A 20,826-nucleotide genomic window follows, 5' to 3' on the forward strand; every position below is an offset into this window, starting at 1 on the left:
TGGGAAGAGAGAGTAATCGAACTGGGTTCGTCAGGGAGGGTAAAGATATCGGACAGGTAGGAGGCAAAGTGATTGGCCTTATTAAGGTTGTGAGGTAAGGGTTGGTTATCATGAGGGTGAGGGTAGTAGGGGGGGGGGGGGATGCGGTTTCGATCCAGTATGGTGGCAGAAGGCAGACCAGTACTTGGGCAAGTTGATAGGAAGTGTAACATTAAGACAGATGCACGTCTGTCGCCAGTCCTGGCGTTTCTTAGCCGCGAGCAAGTTTCGGACGTGTCTTTGTAGCTGCCAGTGGCATCATAGTGTGTCTGGGTCACACGTGTGAAGGAAGGCACGGTAGAGACTGCAGGATTCATGGAGGAGGAGGACGGCCTGTGGGGGTAAAGTGAGACGGTGCGGGTGGATAGCGACGGAAGGGGCGTGGGCCTCCACGGCCTCAGACAACGTCTGCTGGAGAAAGGAGGTGGCACGGGTAACATCATTAGGATGGTGGGAGGTGTAGGGGTTGCTATCAACCTGGGTAGAGAGGGTATCCAAGTAGGCATCCCAGTCAACACGGGAATAATCACGGACGTATTTCGAGGGAGGGTCGATGCGAGGATCGGGACGGGGGCGACGACCGTCTGAAATGGTGAGGAGGACAGGGAGATGGTCACTACCAATACGGTCAAGGACATCCCCCGCATTGTGGCCAAGGAGGTTGGGTGATCAGACGACAACAACCGGAGTGGTACGGGATTCAGGCCGGGTGTGCTGGGGAATGGGAACGAGGTCGCCTCGGAGGGAGGAGAGGAACTGTTGCCACCGCCGTAACTGGGCGGCGGACCGACTATGGATGTTGAGGTTGGCGGCAATCATGTAGGGGGAGAAGGTGCGGTCGATATGGGAAAGGAATAGGGGCGTTAGGGCGGACATAGATGGTGGCGTAGGTATCGGTTAGGCCGGGGAAGAAGAGACTAAGGATCAGGTGTTCTGTGGGGTCGGGAAGGAGGGGTTGGAGCTGAACAGGGATCTGGCAGTGGTGGCCGACGGCTACTCCGCCACGTGCTATCAGGAGGGGATTATCGAAGCGGTGGAGGAGGTAGGGCGAAGTGTGGAAGATATGCTGGGGCTGTAGAAATGTTTTTCATTAAGAGGAAGGAATCCACACGGTGGGTCGTGAGGGTGTGCATGAGGAGGTTCTTGGGTAGGAAGCGGATGCTGTTAAACAAGAGTGGACAGAAGGGTGCCTCTCGGCACTCTGATGTCGGGTGTGCATTGTAGTGCCAGCACATCTGAAAGCGGATGGATTGAGGATGGGAACGGGAGGTTTGGTTTGTTTGGGGAAGGAGACCATACAGCGAGGTCATCAGTCTCATTGGATTAGGGAAGGACGGGGAAGGAAGTCGGCTGTGCCCTTTCAAAGGAACCATCCCGGCATTTGCCTGGAGCAATTTAGGGAAATCACAGAAAACCTAAATCAGGATGGCTGGACTTGGGATTGAACAGTCGTCCTCCCGAATGCGAGTCCAGTGTGCTAGCCACTGCGCCACCTCACTCGGTGGAACGGGAGGGGTCGACCTTGTACCGGCGATGGAACAGAAGGGCGCCCTCCTTCAGGAGAAGGTCAACAGAGAGGGCGTGCTCAGAAAATTCCAGTATAAGGTGGGTGGGGCCGACAGGACTGAAAATCCGGTGCACAGCACGGACGTCTCGATAGGGATGCGCCTCAAGCTCCTCCAGCACCTCCTCCTCCGTGATCGTCAGACTAGGCCTAGTGATCACGGTGGTGAGGGTCGGAAGGCGATGTGAGGCTCGGGGTTGGTGGGAGGGGGAAGGGAAGGAGCAGGGGAGAGGGAGGCGTTGGGGCCAAAGCGGGTGATGTGGATTTGGGAGAGGATGTCTGAGTGAAGGTTGGAGCTAAGGGAAGTAATGAGAATAGAGTCCTGTCAGGGAGTGAGAGTGGAGATGGGAGCTCCGGGATGGTGTCAGCGGAGAAGCAGCGTGAGGTTCCGGGCCTCGAGGAGTGAGGGATCAGGACGGGTATGGCGGTATTTGTAGGAGGTGGAGGGGTAAGGAGGAGGAGGAGGAGGAGGAGGTAGCCAAAGTGGCAGAAGCGACAGGTGGAGAGACATCCATGGCATCCTGGGGGGGGGGGGGAGGACGGGGCTGAGACTTTTTAGGAGTGGAGGACGCAGGGGTGTCGCTGGGGCGCTTAACAGTGACAGAACGGTGAGAGGAGACGTGTGGGACAGGAGCAACTGGGAGATGGCGGGAGGTGGCAGGTCCCGGCACGAAAGCTGGTGTCGGTGCCTAAGATGGGGACGGTGACGGTGAAGGTGATGGCAATGGCATATATGATGACGATGGCGACGGCGAGAGCAGGGCGTGGGTCGTGGCCCACTGGGCACCCACCCTGGCCGGGGCTGCAGAGACGGAGGGAACAGGGTAAGGAGTGGAGGGAAGGGATCAGAGGAGGAGGAGAGGGAGGAAGGAGCAGGGGATGGGGCTACAAAGAGCGAAGGAGAAGGGGGGGTGAGAAGCAGGGGGATGGAATGAGGGGGGTGGGCAATTGGGCACACCACGTAATTGTGGAGGTGGCGATGGAGGCAGAGGTATAGACTATGGTGGTGGTGGTAGTGGTAGTGGTAGTGAGGGTTATAATGATTACAATGGGAAATGAAGGAAAAGAACAGGACAGGACTGGGCAAAACTAAAGAAGAAAACTAGGAACTCACAAAGACGGATGAAGACGGACGAAATGCTGACTGGGGCCAAAGCCCCACTCCGCTGTCGCTGATGGGAGGCACCGCAGAGGCTGCTGGGCGGAATTGCTGGCTGGCTGGTTGGAATGCTGGCTGGCTGTCCCATGCATCAAACTCCAACTCTCATTTTGCATTCGGAGTCTCTTACTTCCCATCATGTGGCCATAACCACTTTGTAAATCATTTCACATAAATGACCTGAGAACAAATGACACTTCTGCCAGTCCACAGCCCTCTTATGCCTTGTATACGAAATACTACCACCATCTGTATATGTACATATCACTGTCCCATGACTTATGTCACTTCAGTGTAACGAAACTGCAGGAGCTTAATTCAATTACTGTGTGCATGATTAACCTCATGAAGTTAACAATAGTCTCCTACATATCCATATTTCACATAAAGTATTAGTGAGAGGCTCTCCATAGAAGCAGTAACAAAAGCAGCTCAGTTCTGAAGGTAAAAGTAGATGAAGCAAAAGTGTATTATCAATTTGTACAGAAACCAGACTGCAATTATAACAGTTGAATGACGTGAAAGGGAATCAGTGGCTGAGAAGTGAGGACATAATGTTGCAGTCTCTCCCTGATGTTATTCTGTCTGCATATCAAGCAAGCAGTAAAAGAAACTGAGCAGAAATCTGCAGAGGGAATTAAGGTTTAGAGAGAAGAAATAATAACTCTGCATTTTGCTGATGCCTTTATAATTCTGTCAGAAGCAGTAAAGGACACAAAAGAGCAGTTGAATGGAATGGGCAGTTTCTTTAAAAGTGGTTTCAGATGAATACAACAAAAGAAGGACAAGGGTAATGAAATGTACTCGAAGTAAATCAGGCAATGCTTAGATAAATAGATTAGGAAATGAGACACTAAGACAGCAGGAAAGATTTGTTGTCAGCAGCAAATTAACTGATGCTAATCACAGTAGAGAGGAGTATTTTTTGGGGGGTGGTGGTCATTCAATTAAAACTTTTAATAGATCAGACAGGCACAAAATAATTGATTTGTTTTTTTCATTCACATTCAATGATCCATAAACAAGTTAATAGCTCAAATTTCTGAACAATTCCTAGATAAATATTTATTTAATTTACAGCAGTGTTACTGAACTATCAGTCTGACAGCTCACAGCAGGAAAGCAAATACCTCATATAATTCATAGAAACAAAGACAAGCTTATTAAGTAAAGTTAAGTCATCAAGATTGTCGATGAAAAATCGCTAGTTAAGTGATTCTGAAATGGTGCCTTCAATTTTTTATGTGGGTGGAGATATTTACTTTGATATGATTGGACAGGGACTTGGTGCTCACTCTCACTTTGATAGGTCTATTTCACTCCAACTTACTCCTCCTGCTAAAATTTGCTATTTTCTTTTTTTTCCTATGTGAAAGGCATTTATTTACTTTATACAAGTTTTCGAAGAAAGATACTATCCTTGAGTCTATTCCATTCTCTTCTGAAATAGTCCAGGCACGGGTATTTTGCACTTAAGATTTTCCTTGTATGGCTAAATATGGATCTGAGGAGGGAGACAATGTAAGCTAATTAGCTCAAACCTGTGCTCAGATGCTCTATCTTCAAACACATGGAAGTCTTGACACAAATACAGATTTAGCAATGTTATGAAATTGTTCATCATTTACCATGCTTTACAATACAAAGCTGGTCCGTCATAGGTGACGGGTAGGATGGCAGCTGAGAGAGCAAGCTCTGCCAGGTGGTGATCCGCCACATCACTCTTTCCCACAGCTAAAGCCGCATCTGCGTAATGCATTCTCAACCTCGTTACGGCACCAGTCTCAGCAGCCGGGTGCGCGTGCCGGTCCCTTGTTGGGTTTGTAGACGAGGGGTGGTCTGGGGGAGGGGGAGGGGGTGAGAGGGGGAGACAGGGCTCTGGTAGCATCTCTCGGTCTGCAATAGAAGGCTGGTCCGCCGCAGGAGACGGGTAGGACTGCAGCTGAGAGAGTACGCTGTCCCGGGCGAAGATCCGCCACATGCTTGCCTCCCTCACAGAGTATCTCTCCACTTGCCATATCGCTAACAACCTGTGGTTACGATATCCTGGGAAAAAAAAAAAAATATATAGAGGGAAACATTCCACGTGGGAAAAATATATCTAAAAACAAAGATGATGTGACTTACCAAATGAAAGTGCTGGCAGGTCGACAGACACACAAACGAACACAAACATACACACAAAATTCAAGCTTTCGCAACAAACTGTTGCCTCATCAGGAAAGAGGGAAGGAGAGGGAAAGACGAAAGGATGTGGGTTTTAAGGGAGAGGGTAAGGAGTCATTCCAATCCCGGGAGCGGAAAAACTTACCTTAGGGGGAAAAAAAGGACAGGTATACACTCGCACACACACATATCCATCCACACATACAGACACAAGCAGACATGTTTAAAGACAAAGAGTTTGGGCAGAGATGTCAGTCGAGGTGGAAGTGTAGAGGCAAAGAAGTTGTTGAAAGACAGGTGAGGTATGAGTGGCAGCAACTTGAAATTAGCGGAGATTGAGGCCTGGCGAATAACGAGAAGAGAGGATATACTGAAGGGCAAGTTCCCATCTCCGGAGTTCGGATAGGCTGGTGTTGGTGGGAAGTATCCAGATAACCTGGACGGTGTAACACTGTGCCAAGATGTGCTGGCTGTGCACCAAGGCATGTTTAGCCACAGGGTGATCCTCATTACCAACAAACACTGTCTGCCTGTGTCCATTCATGCGAATGGACAGTTTGTTGCTGGTCATTCCCACATAGAATGCATCACAGTGTAGGCAGGTCAGTTGGTAAATCACGTGGGTGCTTTCACACGTGGCTCTGCCTTTGATCGTGTACACCTTCCAGCTTACAGGACTGGAGTAGGTGGTGGTGGGAGGGTGCATGGGACAGGTTTTGCACCGGGGGCGGTTACAAGGATAGGAGCCAGAGGGTAGGGAAGATGGTTTGGGGATTTCATAGGGATGAACTAGCAGGTTACGAAGGTTAGGTGGACGGCGGAAAGACACTCTTGGCGGAGTGGGGAGGATTTCATGAAGGATGGATCGAATGCCACCCTCCACCTCAAAAAACTATCCAATCTCCTGGTTTCCCACCTCCGGAAAGGCAACTCACTCACCCTTCACAACCTTTCCAGCAAACCTCAACCTCCTCTCATTGCGCACAAACCCAGTCTCTCCCATCTACTCAATCTCCCACTTCCAGCTCCACTCCCTCCAAAACCTCAAAATTCCGATCAACACAATCTGGAACCACAACACCCTAACTCAGTAGTTAACCTTTCCTCCAAACCTCTCTCCCAATCCGAAACCTCTGTCCTATCCAAAGGCCTCACCTTCAGCCCCACTCCCAGATTCAACCAAACAGCCCTCGTCAAAGATTTACTGTCCTACACCCGTACTCTCTGCTGGAAATATCACTTTGCCACGAAGAAAAATGATCCTAATCCTACTCCTAATGATCCAACTCCCCAAGACACCATCCAAATTGAACCCTGCCTGGAACAGTTCCGTCCTCCGTCACAGTGGGACCCACCTCCTCTTCCTCAAAATCACCCTCTCCAAACCTTCCAGGAATTTCTGACTTCCAGCCTTGCATCTCAATCCTTCTTAAAAAACCTTAATCCTACACCCAACATCACCACTGCTGAAGCCCAGGCTATCCGTGATCTGAAGGCTGACCGATCCATCGTCATTCTTCCGGCGGACAAGGGTTCCACGACCGTGGTACTTTATCGTCGGGAGTATGTTGCTGAGGAACTGCGTCAGCTTTCAGACAACACCACATACAAATTCTGCCAAGGTAACCCCATTCCCGATGTCCAGGCGGAGCTTCAAGGAATCCTCAGAACCTTAGGCCCCCTGCAAAACCTTTCACCTGACTCCATCAACCTCCTGACCCCACTGACACCCCGCACCCCTACCTTCTACCTTCTTCCTAAAATCCACAAACCCAATCATCCCGGCCGCCCCATTGTAGCTGGTTACCAAGCCCCCACAGAACGTATCTCTGCCTACGTAGATCAACACCTTCAACCCATTACATGCAGTCTCCCATCCTTCATCAAAGACACCAACCACTTCCTTGAACGCCTGGAATCCTTACCCAATCTGTTACCCCCGGAAACCATCCTTGTAACCATTGATGCCACTTCCTTATACACAAACATTCCACACGTCCAGGGCCTCGCTGCGATGGAGCATTTTCTTTCACGCCGATCACCTGCCACCCTTCCTAAAACCTCTTTCCTCATTACCTTAGCCAGCTTCATCCTGACCCACAACTTCTTCACTTTTGAAGACCAGACATACCAACAATTAAAGGGAACAGCCATGGGTACCAGGATGGCCCCCTCGTACGCCAACCTCTTCATGGGTCGCTTAGAGGAAGCCTTCTTGGTTACCCAGGTCTGCCAACCAAAAGTTTGGTACAGATTTATTGATGACATCTTCATGATCTGGACTCACAGTGAAGAAGAACTCTAGAATTTCCTCTCCAACCTCAACTCCTTTGGTTCCATCAGATTCACTTGGTCCTACTCCAAATCCCATGCCACTTTCCTTGACGTTGACCTCCACCTGTCCAATGGCCAGCTTCACACGTCCGTCCACATCAAGCCCACCAACAAGCAACAGTACCTGCATTATGACAGCTGCCAGCCATTCCACATCAAACGGTCCCTTCCCTACAGCCTAGGTCTTCGTGGCAAACGAATCTGCTCCAGTCCGGAATCCCTGAACCATTACACCAACAACCTGAAAACAGCTTTCGCATCCTGCAACTACCCTCCTGACCTGGTACAGAAGCAAATAACCAGAGCCACTTCCTCATCCCTTCAAACCCAGAACCTCCAACAGAAGAACCCCAAAAGTGCGCCACTTGTGACAGGATACTTTCCGGGACTGGATCAGACTCTGAATGTGGCTCTCCAGCAGGGATACGACTTCCTCAAATCCTGCCCTGAAATGAGATCCATCCTTCATGAAATCCTCCCCACTCCACCAAGAGTGTCTATCCGCCATCCACCTAACCTTCGTAACCTCTTAGTCCGTCCCTATGAAATCCCCAAACCACCTTCCCTACCCTCTGGATCCTATCCTTGTAACCGCCCCCGGTGTAAAACCTGTCCCATGCACCCTCCCACCACCACCTACTCCAGTCCTGTAACCCGGAAGGTGTACACGATCAAAGGCAGAGCCACATGTGAAAGCACCCACGTGATTTACCAACTGACCTGCCTACACTGTGATGCATTCTATGTGGGAATGACCAGCAACAAACTGTCCATTCGCATGAATGGACACAGGCAGACAGTGTTTGTTGGTAATGAGGATCACCCTGTGGCTAAACATGCCTTGGTGCACAGCCAGCACATCTTGGCACGCTTCACTCCAGTGAAGTGTGAACTAACCACTCAATTTCAATGAACTGATACTCCAAACTCTCCACAGATAGTACACTCCACACTTTTTTTCTAGTTCGTTCACTCACTCTCTTCCCCTCTCCCTCTCCCACTACATTGGCGCTACGTCACTCATTCTCCCTTCACTTCAATCCTCCCTGTACTGCCTGTCGACGAATCGCACGGTGAAATACACTTAGAACAACAGTTGCACTTTGCTTTCACATAACCTAAATCGGCGAAGAAACCCCAAATTTCACTACTTTTACGCGATCGCGTGTTGCTAGCCATTGTATAAGCGTGAACAGACACAAAAACTGCTTTCGAATAAAATAAAGAGGGATTTTACCTGAAATCGTACCAATGACTACAGGTGACAGTTTACGTTTTGAATTTAGAAGGTTATTATTCTCAATAAAAATAAAATCCCGGAAAACTTCTGAATAATTACTTAACGTAGGTATATAGACTTTGTGACAGTGGTAAACATACTCATTCTATTTTGGATTAAATTTTAAAAGGAACATAAACTTGGACTGCATTTCGTTTGTAGCCCAAGTTTTCAGTCCATAAATACAACAAATAAGGTTTCACTTGGCAGATGAAGACTCTTTTTTGGCGCTTCATGAGAAAATGTCGAGCAAGATTAAACGTAATACCTTCTTTATATGTGACAGGCTTCTCTGTTTATCTTTCCTTTGTCCCCTTCGACCATCCTGTATTTAACTCAGACGCTGTAAGACGCAAAACGTTGCGTGCACGTTACCGCATAGTTCGGCCATCTGAAGCTGTATTGTACGAGCGAGGCGAAGCGAGCGTAGCCGCGGCTGAACGGCGAACTGGGCAACTTCGCCAGGCTTCCGTACTTCATGAATGAACTACTTCATGGTAATGAGTGAAATGAATGTAGTACTTCACGGGAATGAACGAGTTCGACCCATCTCTTAGAGTCAAGCAGATGGATAATACTCGAACCATACAAGTCAATTGATCAATAACAGCAACAACCAGAGAAACTACTTTACTTCGAAATACCAGCTCAGACCGACCTACGGTCCGAGCTCTCCGAAAATATCTTATAATTAGCAGGTTGATTAATTAAGATGACACATTCCCGCATAGGGAATATATAGCCTTTGCCGTAATACTAGAAACGAGTACGTTGCAGTCTCATCATAAATAGTTGAAATTAATGTTCCTTTATAGCAACTTCAATAATAAAAAAATAAATGCTGAGATCATTAAGTGTGTCTCATAACAACTAATACTACAGAAAATTCAAAATGCAACATAAAATCAACTACCGGTTGTAAATTCTTATCCACACACCTGTTCTTCGAGGTTACCAATAGATGGCAGGACAAGCCTCGTAATGCTAAATGCATATGCGTGTTTCCTTTCCTTTCCTTGCAAATGCAATGACAGCCCTGTTGGTGACAGTATAGGCACAGTCTTATGTTAGACTGTGGTATAGGGCTGTTTTCGTGTATTGTTTGTGGGGAGAAAGTAAAATTTTGGTTACAAAATTCTGAAACGGATTGCCGAGCTGTACCGAATCGTTCTAACAGTTCGTCTAAATAGTTCACGTCATTTTGAGTTAGAGCAACTAAACATTAGAGAGCAAAATGATTATAGACCTGTAAAAGTGGTAGAGGAGGTAGTTAACCGTTGAAAGTAGTCACAGTTGAAATATCGTGTGTTTTTTGCATAATGTGTATGGTTACGATTTGTTTTAAGTTTCACTTTGAGGATGCGCAGCTGGAGATGAAGAGCGACCTGCTGGAAGAGAACTGTTAAAACAGAAAGCAACTCCTATGAAATTCGAAGTTCTAAATCCTTCGAAATGGGAATAACCAAAAGCAAGGATAGTAATAAAAGAAGATATTAATGTAAGTAATATTTTCATCAGTGTCTCACAGTTTTCAAGTATCCATGTTTTCGATAGAACACAGTTGCTATCTTTCATTCTAGATTGTGGAATGTTGGATATTGATTGTTGTTGTTGTTGTGGTCTTCAGTCCTGAGACTGGTTTGATGCAGTTCTCCATGTTACTCTATCCTGTGCAAGCTTCTTCATCTCCCAGTACCTACTGCAACCTACATCCTTCTGAATCTGCTTAGTGTATTGATCTCTTGGTCTCCCTCTACGATTTTTACCCTCCACGCTGCCCTCCAATGCTAAATTTGTGATCCCTTGATGCCTTAAAACATGTCCTACCAACCGATCCCTTCTTCTAGTCAAGTTGTGCCACAAACTTCTCTTCTCCCCAATCCTATTCAATACCTCCTCATTAGTTACGTGATCTACCCACCTTATCTTCAGCATTCTTCTGTAGCACCACATTTCGAAAGCTTCTATTCTCTTCTTGTCCAAACTGGTTATCGCCCATGTTTCACTTCCATACATGGCTACACTCCATACAAATATTTTTAGAAACGACTTCCTGACACTTAAATCAATACTCGATGTTAACAAATTTCTCTTCTTCAGAAACGATTTCCTTGCCATTGCCAGTCTACATTTTATATCCTCTCTACTTCGACCATCCTCAGTTATTTTACTCCCTAAATAGCAAAACTCCTTTACTACTTTAAGTGTCTCATTTCCTAATCTAATCCCCTCAGCATCACCCGATTTAATTTGACTACATTCCATTATCCTCGTTTTGCTTTTGTTGATATTCATCTTATATCCTCCTTTCAAGACACTGTCCATTCCGTTCAACTGCTCTTCCAAGTCCTTTGCTGTCTCTGACAGAATTACAATGTCATCGGCGAACCTCAAAGTTTTTACTTCTTCTCCATAAATTTTAATACCTACTCCGAATTTTTCTTTTGTTTCCTTTACTGCTTGCTCAATATACAGATTGAATAACATCGGGGAGAGGCTACAACCCTGTCTCACTCCTTTCCCAACCACTGCTTCCCTTTCATGCCCCTCGACTCTTATAACTGCCATCTGGTTTCTGTACAAATTGTAAATAGCCTTTCGCTCCCTGTATTTTACCCCTGCCACCTTCAGAATTTGAAAGAGAGTATTCCAGTTAACGTTGTCAAAAGCTTTCTCTAAGTCTACAAATGCTAGAAATGTAGGTTTGCCTTTTCTTAATCTTCCTTCTAAGATAAGTCGTAAGGTTAGTATTGCCTCTCGTGTTCCAACATTTCTACGGAATCCAAACTGATCTTCCCCGAGGTCCGCTTCTACCAGTTTTTCCATTCGTCTGTAAAGAATTCGCGTTAGTATTTTGCAGCTGTGACTTATTAAACTGATAGTTCGGTAATTTTCACATCTGTCAACACCTGCCTTCTTTGGGATTGGAATTATTATATTCTTCTTGAAGTCTGTGGGTATTTCGCCTGTCTCATACATCTTGCTCACCAGATGGTAGAGTTTTGTCATGACTGGCTCTCCCAAGGCCATCAGTAGTTCTAATGGAATGTTGTCTACTCCCGGGGCCTTGTTTAGACTCAGGTCTTTCAGTGCTCTGTCAAACTCTTCACGCAGTATCGTATCTCCCATTTCATCTTCATCTACATCCTCTTCCATTTCCATAATATTGTCCTCAAGTACATCACCCTTGTATAAACCCTCTATATACTCCTTCCACCTTTCTGCCTTCCCTTCTTTGCTTAGAACTGGGTTGCCATCTGAGCTCTTGATATTCATACAAGTGGTTCTCTTCTCTCCAAAGGTATCTTTAATTTTCCTGTAGGCAGTATCTATCTTACCCCTAGTGAGACAAGCCTCTACATCCTTACATTTGTCCTCTAGCCATCCCTGCTTAGCCATTTTGCACTTTCTGTCGATCTCATTTTTGAGACGTTTGTATTCCCTTTTGCCTGCTTCATTTACTGCATTTTTGTATTTTCTCCTTTCATCAATTAAATTCAATATTTCTTCTGTTACCCAAGGATTTCTATTAGCCCTCGTCTTTTTACCTACTTGATCCTCTGCTGCCTTCACTACTTCATCCCTCAGAGCTACCCATTCTTCTTCTACTGTATTTCTTTCCCCCATTCCTGTCAATTGTTCCCTTATGCTCTCCCTGAAACTCTCTACAACCTCTGGTTCTTTCAGTTTATCCAGGTCCCATCTCCTTAAATTCCCACCTTTTTGCAGTTTCTTCAGTTTCAATCTGCAGTTCATAACCAATAGATTGTGGTCAGAATCCACATCTGCCCCTGGAAATGTCTTACAATTTAAAACCTGGTTCCTAAATCTCTGTCTTACCATTATATAATCTATCTGATACCTATTAGTATCTCCAGGATTCTTCCAGGTATACAACCTTCTTTTATGATTCTTGATTCTTGAACCAAGTGTTATATTGATTAAGAGCTCTGAATTAAATAGTGTCGTCCCTGTTTAAAACACAAGTGCAGTGTAATTTTAGTGTATGTTAATCATCAGTTCTGCCCTGTCTTGCAGATTTTCGACAACATGGATTTGTGCATTTTGTGGCTTCGTTTTGTAGTCAGTGAAAGATAGCAAGCGTCACACCAGACATACCAAGTCATTATGTTACGCATGTACTGTAGGTGCAAGTGCATTTTTGTGGTTGGGAATGTTGTAAAGAAACAAACCATGATTTCACAGCGTAGTGCATGCGAGTGGTTAAACTGTCATTGATAAAATGAAATACTTGCGACTATAATGTTTAAGATCAGCTGACATACAGATCTGTTAAAGGCAACGTAGGCCAGATTCTGGTAAAATGACTGCTGAAAGCCCTGCTTAAACTTTGATCGTTATTTGAACATTTTTAATTGTGAAAATAGAGTTGTGTAACCACATTTTCAGCCATTGAACCGTTTGAGGGAGAAACAACAGAATGCAACAAGAGACCTGCACTAAATGACAACTGCATATATTGTAAATTACGAGTTGCTGAATAAGGGGCTGAAAGCAGTAGAGATTTTATAGTGATTTCACTGTTCTCACTAATAAAAAAAAAAACACTTGCAACATATCTTACGGTAAATGCTATTTGCGTATTATTCAATTTAATGGAAGGCCTATATAAAACATTTTTCTCTGTTCACAGGTCTCCAATCAACAGCAAGCTGAACACATTTTTACATTCAGACCATATCCTTATAAGCAACCAAATGAAAATATTATTTGCTCTGTAAGTGAAATTCTTTGGTGGTACAAATGATTATGAATTACAGAGGATCACCAGTTACCCACTGCTGTTGGCAAGAACACTGTGGAAGAGGACTGAAGCCAGATACAGAATGAAGCTAGAGTTTGAAGATGGGCAGGAAAAACTGTGTACTTTGATTAAATGAAATCCAATTAGGCATTTTGTTGAAGGTGATAAAGGTTTAAAAAGCTATATATATGATTTGTATGTGAAGAGTTACGCAGAGCTGCAGCTTCCGGGCCATGCTTTGGTTTTCGTGGTGTGAGCTTCACAGGCACTAGCCTGTGAATCGGCTTAAAAAATGAATTATTTTTCATCTTAAAACCATGTTTAGAGTTTTTTGAACAAAACTGTGGTTACGAGAAGTGAACTGGACATTAGGAAGTTGTTCAAAAATTAATCTAGAGATTTCTAATGTCTGTCCATCCTAACGTTCTTGCTGCCTGCATGCGTCAGTGTTGTCAGGTTTCTGTTCAAAAAACACATACTACGCAACTGTTTCTCCAGTTTAAATCCCTATTAGAAGATACCATTTGTGATGCTCACATGATTGCTGTATCTGTCTTTGGTCTGAGAGTGTTGCTTTACTTACAAAGTTTTCATGTAGTTTGCATTGCTGCTATTTAGTCATTCTCAACATTTATTATGAGTATAATTTGTTTCAATGTGAGGCGGTTAACAGGTGTGATGTTCAACAGTTGTTATGAATTATAATTCGGGTTTAATATGAGATGGGCACTGTTCGTTGCGACTGATTTTGAGAGAGTGGCTGAAGCTGAAAAGTGGGATCTTGAGGCAACTAAAGATGCCAGAATAACGAGGAGAAATAAGAACAAGTGAGATGATGAGAAACGCTGAAACCAAGAAAATTATGGAACTGCGGAGCATATTGTGAACAATAGAGCTGAGTATATCACATTATGTTGAATTTTCCAAGAATTAAATTCTCTTACGTTTTTATTCATTTAATTATGTGTGAATTGACCAGTTAGGATCGTACTACAATTTCATTTCTTCTCTTTCTGATGTTTCTTCTTTCTCCATTACTCCTTTATATTGACACTGTGCTGTTGCTTCTGTTCATCCACCCAGGCTTTTCCAGTCTTGGTTCTTCTTTTCATGTGTAATCATGGTCCACAATGTATCCTTATTTTACATTTGAACTTCCTGAATGTTAACATTTCCAGATCTTTACGAGCTTCCTCAATCCTTATCGTTGTGTTCTTGTTACACAGGTAGTTGAATATCCTTTTGGATAGTCTGGTTTTGTCCATTCAGTACAAGTGTCCTAGAAATGATTACCTCCGCTAGTTCGTTGTCTCTGAAATTTTCTCCACCTTATTGTAGATTTCATTGTTGCTCTGAAATTTCCAACCGGTTTCAACCTGGGTTTTACCCATGATTATCCCTTAACTCATCTTCCTAGTAAGTCCAGCTTTTCCAACTTGTAATTCATTGAGGCATTCACTGGCATACAGGCACACTGTTTTTACCACAACATTGTAGTGCTATATTGCGACATTCCAAGAGATGCACTTTTTGTTTTAAAGGTTTGTAGTAAATCTGTAAGCTCTCTGCATTTGTGAGATCTGTTCCCCCACAGAGGCTTTCTCCAGTCCGTTGTCTTGTATGGCTTCACCGAGGTATTTGAATTTTTTTACCCTCTAAATCCACCCAATCTCCGTTCCAAGTAATTGTGGTCCATGTTTGTCACTTGTCATGACTTTGGTCTTCCCTTTAGAGATCCTAAGTCATGGCATGACATGCCGGGACTGATTAGCTGAACAGTTCGCTTTCTTAGGAATTCACACACACTTCCTGTTTTGCCAGGCATCCTCTCTAGTAGGTTAGTGTGTGTGGCTGCTTCTCCTAAGTTCTCTGAAAGTGTCACAAAATCATCAGTGAAAGCCAAGCAGTTTACTTTGATTCCTCCTGATATTCTTGCTAGACAGATTGGGCCAATCCCTTGATTTTCAAGTTCAGAATTCCAAATTCTCACAATCTTCTCCAGGATACAGTTAAACAGTATTGGTGATAATCCATCGCCCTGTCTTACACCTGTTCTCCCATAAGCTTCACTTTGGAAGTTGTGCCTGTTAAGATGTATGTGATAATTTTTGCCAGCTTGTTTCTGACCCCAAATTCTGTGATGATTCTATCTAGAGTCTCTCTATCCACCGAGTCCGTTCTATTCAGCAGTGTCCTTGGGAGGATCTTGTTGATGACTGGGTGTAGTGACACGCCTCTGTAGTTGTTTCCAAGTAGGAGGTACCTTTCTTATGTAGTGGGTAGATCAGTGCTGTTTTCCGTTCATCTGGCAGTTTTACTATCTCCCATATTTGCTGAAAGATTTGGTGTAGGTCGTCTAGGATTTCCGTTCTGCCCATTTCAGCATTTTTGCTGATTCTGCATCTTCTCCACTGGCTTGTTGTTTTTGAGACTTTTTAGGGCTTCCTTTGTTTCTTCTTCAGTTAGTGGGATGTCATCCTCTAGGTTTTGAAGAGGAGCCAGAAGTTTGTTTGGTGGTTGGAGGTTGTCAGTTGAACAGCTTGTAGAAGTATCTGGCTAGTAGAGTGCAATTTTCTTCATTATTCAATCCAATTTTGCCCTGTTCCTTTTTGAAGCTTACACTTGGGTCCTGATACCATTTGAGCCGATCTTTGGAAGTTTGAAAAAAGTCTCTGTAGTTATTTTTTATCTAGCTGTCCTGGAGATTTTCTAATTTTGATTTCTCAAATGATCGTTTGACTCTGCAGAATATCCTTGCTGTTTCTTCTGTTTGTTTTCTGAATTGTTCCATGCGTTGGCTCTCTTTTCGAGTGCTTTCTCACATTCTTCATTCCACCAGATTAACTGTTTTGTCTTTGCCTGACAGTGTTTTCTTTGTGGCATCATTGATCTCTGTACGGAGTTGTTACCAGGTCTCTATGCTAGAGGAGTGGATTTCTTCTGTGAAGTTACTTGGAATATCTCGGTTGACATTCATTGGGTTGGTGTTATACTTGATCACTATGGGTGGCTCTGTTTCATTTTGATGCGAGAAAATGCATTTTAACTTTGCATAGGTAGTGATCAGAGTTGAATTCACTGTCTGATTACTTTAACATTCATCACTTGTCTAGTGTTTTTCCTGGTTATTGCTACATGGCCTAATTGGAATTCTCCTAGGTTGGGATTTGGAGATACCCAAGTCTTTACTTTTCTTGGGACTTTGTGCAAATGAGTTGACATTACCTACAACTGGAAAGTTTTGCAGCATCCAGTGAGCATTTCCACTGTCTGATTTGTTCTCCCATGTGCTGAGCAGCCTCTTCCTATCCTTTTATATTTTCTTTCTCTCTCGATCTGTACGTTGAAGTCACCTAGAAGGATTTTCTACGGTTCACATGTATCCTGGAGATTTGTTTCCAGTAGATCCCAGAAGCCGTCTACTGTTTGGAGGTTGTTCTTGTTGCCTTTGTTAATTGGTTTGTGGCAGTATATGGGAGTATATTTCTTGTTTATGCACTTGATTGTCAGTATGGATAACCTTCCAGATTTTGATGAGAAGCTCATGACATTAACTATGGTTCTGTTTAGGTAAAAGGCACTCCCCAGGAGAGGAGTGTTAATCATTATCTTTATTGCTGGCTTTCCTTTCAATGTTCTTTGGTGTTGAGAGTCCACAATGAGGTCATCGGAAATACGGAAGCGTCCGATCCCACCCGTCTGCTTTGGCCCATGACGTCACAAATATGGCAGAAACAAAAAGAAACACACACACTTTCCACAAGACGCTTAATGACACTAACGGGGCAAGCGCGGGAAATGGGGTGTTTTGGGTGGGGGGCAAATTAAATATAAACAAATTTAGACTCCTTGCGTAGTTACAACGTGTAAGTGAAGACAGCCATGCATGAATACCCACCCACCTCCACAGGGGTCGTAACCCCTGCAACCCATAGAAGATAAAGATGCTTCAGTAGCTGATTAGTGTTTTTTGTCTTTAAAAAAAAAAATCTCACGGGATAGAATGAACAGATCAGAAAAGTAAATAAAATACGATAAAACAGAACTGGAGACAGCCACACTCAAACCAAACTCCGCGCCGTCACGACGTCACACACGACAACACCCTCACGTCACGGGTCAAAGCCGACGCGTGTGATCGGACGCTTCTGTTGACCCAGGTCATCTAGGAATCTGGTCTCTCATACAGCCAAGATGTGAATTTCGCTGCCATACAGGAGCATTTCGAATTTTTATTTTTTTCCGACTCGGAGGAGTGAATTTACATACGGTCCCAGTGTAGTATTTCTTTCCGAATTTCAGTTTGGAAGGTAATAGGTACTATTCACTGGAGAGAAGACTGGACACTAATGTACTATCTACAGGAAGGAAGATATGTACTGATTAATTATAAAACAGTGGCCTTAATTTTGATTATCAGGTGTAAATATTATTAGAATAAAAACTTGTTCCTGAAATGACATGAGCGTGGGCTGCTCTCTTGATAGATATGTCATTAAGGTGTCCTTAAAATTTAAAGCATCTAAGTAAATAAGTCAGTGCATAGATTCCAAGTAATGATTGGCAGATACGAATGTAATTTGATGATCTTCACAAAAAATTGTAATAAAAAAAATGAGCTAACTAATGTTATTAATTGCATATCACTTTTCAGCAACAATCACTCTTGTTGTCCTAAAATTGCCTTTCACATAGGAAAAAAAAGGAAATAGCACATTTTAGCAGGAGGAGTCAGTTGGAGTGGAATAGACCTATCAAAGTGAGAGTGAGCACCAAGTCCCTGTACAATCATATCAAAGTAAATATCTCCAACCACATAAAAAATTGAAGGCACCAGTTCAGAATCACTTAACTGGGGATTATTCATCGATGACACTGATGACTTAACTTTACCTAATAACCTGGCCTTTGTTTCTATCAATTATATGAGGTATTTGCTTTTCTGCTGTGTGCTACATCAGACTGATAGTTCAGTAACACTACTGTAAATTAAATAAATATTTGTCTAGGAATTGTGCAGAATTTTGAGCTATTAACGTGATTATGGATCATTTAATGTGAATTTAAAAAAAATCAGTTGTTGTGTGCCTGTCTGAACTATTAAATTTTTAATTGAATGACCACCACCTCCGAACAAAATACTCCTATCTACTGTGATTAGCATCAGTTATTTTGCCGCTGACAGCAAATCTTGCCTGCTGTTTTAGTGTCTCATTTCCTAATCTATTTATCTCAGCATTGCCTGATTTACTTCGAGCACATTTGATTACCCTTGTCCTTCTTTTGTTGTATTCATCTGAAACCACTTTTAAAGACACTGTCCATTCCATTCAACTGCTCTTTTGTGTCCTTTACTGCTTCTGACAGAATTACAAAGGCATCAGCAAAATGCAGAGTCATTATTTATTCTCTCTAAACCTTAATTCCCTCTGCAGATTTCTGCTCAGTTTCTTTTACTGCTTGCTTGATATGCAGACAGAATAACATCAGGGAGAGACTGCAACATTATGTCCTCACTTCTCAGCTACTGATTCCCTTTCACGTCATTCAACTGTTATAATTGCAGTCTGGTTTCTGTACAAATTGATAATACACTTTTGCTCCATCTACTTTCACCTTCAGAACTGAGCTGCTTGTGTTCTCACTACTTCTATGGAGAGCCTCTCCCTAATATTTTATGTGAAATATGGAGATGTAGGAGTCTGTTGTTAACTTCATGAGGTTAATCATGCACACAGTTATTGTATTAAGCTCTTGCAGTTTCATTACACTGAAGTGACATAAGTCATGGGACAGTGATATGTACATATACAGATGGTGGTAGTATTTTGTATACAAGGCATAAGAGGGCTGTGGACTGCAGAACTGTCATTTGTTCTCAGGTCATTTATGTGAAATGATTTACAAAGTGGTTACGGCCGCACGATCGGAATTAAGACTCTGAATGTAGAATGGCAGTTGGAGCTAGATGCGTGGGACATTCAGTTTTGAAAATCATCAGGAAAATCAATATTCTGAGATCCACAGTGCTAAGAGTGTGCCGAGGATGCCAGACTTCAGGCATTACCTCTGACTATGGACAATGCAGTGGCTGACAGCAATCACTTATGGACAGAACAGTGCCATTTTCTTAGTTATCAGTGCTAACATACAAGCAAGACTGCATGGAGTAACTGCAGAAATCGTGGGGTGTACGACAAATGTATCTATTATGACAGTGTGGCGATATGTGGCATTAATGGGCTACAACAGCACACAATTGATGCAAGTGTCTTTGCTAACCGCACGACATTACCTGTGCTGCTCCTCCTGAGCTCGTAACTGTATAATTTGGACCCTCAATGACTGGAAAACTGTGTCCTTGTCAGATGAGTCCCAATTTCAGTTGGTAAGGGCTGAGGGTAGGATTTGAGTGTGGCACAGAGGGCAGGAAGTCGTGGAGACACAAGAAATTTTCAGTATGAAGCCATTGGTATATATATAAAATCATGAAATGTAATACAACATGAGATACAGAGACAAATACATTTCGGTACAAGTGATTTTATAAATAATTTATAACTTTTAAAGCATTCACCCCACCAAACACATCAGGCACTCAGTTTTTAGATGTCAATAAGATGTATCGACAGAAGTACATAGTAACTGATAATTAATTAAGTTATGGAGACATTTTAATTTCAAAATTAATTAAAATCTGCACATCTTTTGAATGAAGACAGATACGCCAACAGCATGGCAGTATGTGTTGGTAAGGATTACTATTCACCACACAAACCGGTTTGATTTTAAGATTTACTATTTTTGTTGCCTATTTTTACTGTTTGTTGCCCATGATTTAAATTTCCTTGAAATTTAAAGAATTCTCATAACAGCAGTGCAAAGAAGAGAGAAAATCCTATTTTAACAACAAGAACAGGTGCATGGCACATTTCATATGCGTGTAAGTTATGTCACCGGCATAAGTATGTATGAGCAATATCGCAGTTTACTTTTAGTTTAATTAAACAATGATAAAATAAGCTTACACTATAATTCCGAGCTAAAGAAACTGTGTGATAAATTTAGCCATGTGCATTTGGTAGACATAAGTAAAGTGAATCGCGACAGACACACAAAACACTGATTCCACTTAAATAGCAAAGGGGAGGCCAAGCTAGTTTCCCACATAAGCAAACTGTGGGAGAAAGACAGTGTGGAGGAAGCTCCAATTGCTCTGGGCTACAGCCATGAGACTTTTTTAGAATAAAGGACCATAATAATAGTTTTCAGTGATGTATATCTGATATGACTTAAGTCCCGTTCATGCAAAGAAAAGCCAAGCTGTGAAATAAGTCATCAGCCATTGCAGGTGAGTTCTAAAAAACCAGTGTATGCAGAATGTTGGAAAAAGTGAACTCAGACAATTTTGATTCACACAAGATGGTAAATAAACAAGAAGGGATAACACCCTTAAAGTTAATGCACTTAAATGTGCAGTATCTCAGAAACAAACTAGACATTCTACAAATATTCATAGA

At 43.2% G+C, this 20,826-nt stretch overlaps 1 protein-coding gene across 15 annotated transcripts in view; it reads left to right on the plus strand.

Moving 5' to 3' along the window:
- Nucleotides 1–20,826, plus strand: part of LOC126212834 (uncharacterized) — a 442,779-nt gene that overhangs the window by 297,396 nt on the left and 124,557 nt on the right. Inside the window, exons 2-3 of one of the 15 annotated variants that reach the window (XR_007540924.1) lie at nt 10,032–10,039; nt 13,196–16,465. The exons of 10 other annotated variants lie outside the window; for them this stretch is intronic. The gene's annotated coding sequence lies outside the window, so the exon portion shown is untranslated. 4 more of the 15 variants (XR_007540933.1, XR_007540928.1, XR_007540925.1 and 1 more) reach the window with 4 other exon arrangements.

Source organism: Schistocerca nitens, chromosome 11 (genome assembly GCF_023898315.1).
Source record: "Schistocerca nitens isolate TAMUIC-IGC-003100 chromosome 11, iqSchNite1.1, whole genome shotgun sequence".
NCBI classification, from domain to species: Eukaryota; Metazoa; Arthropoda; class Insecta; order Orthoptera; family Acrididae; genus Schistocerca; species Schistocerca nitens.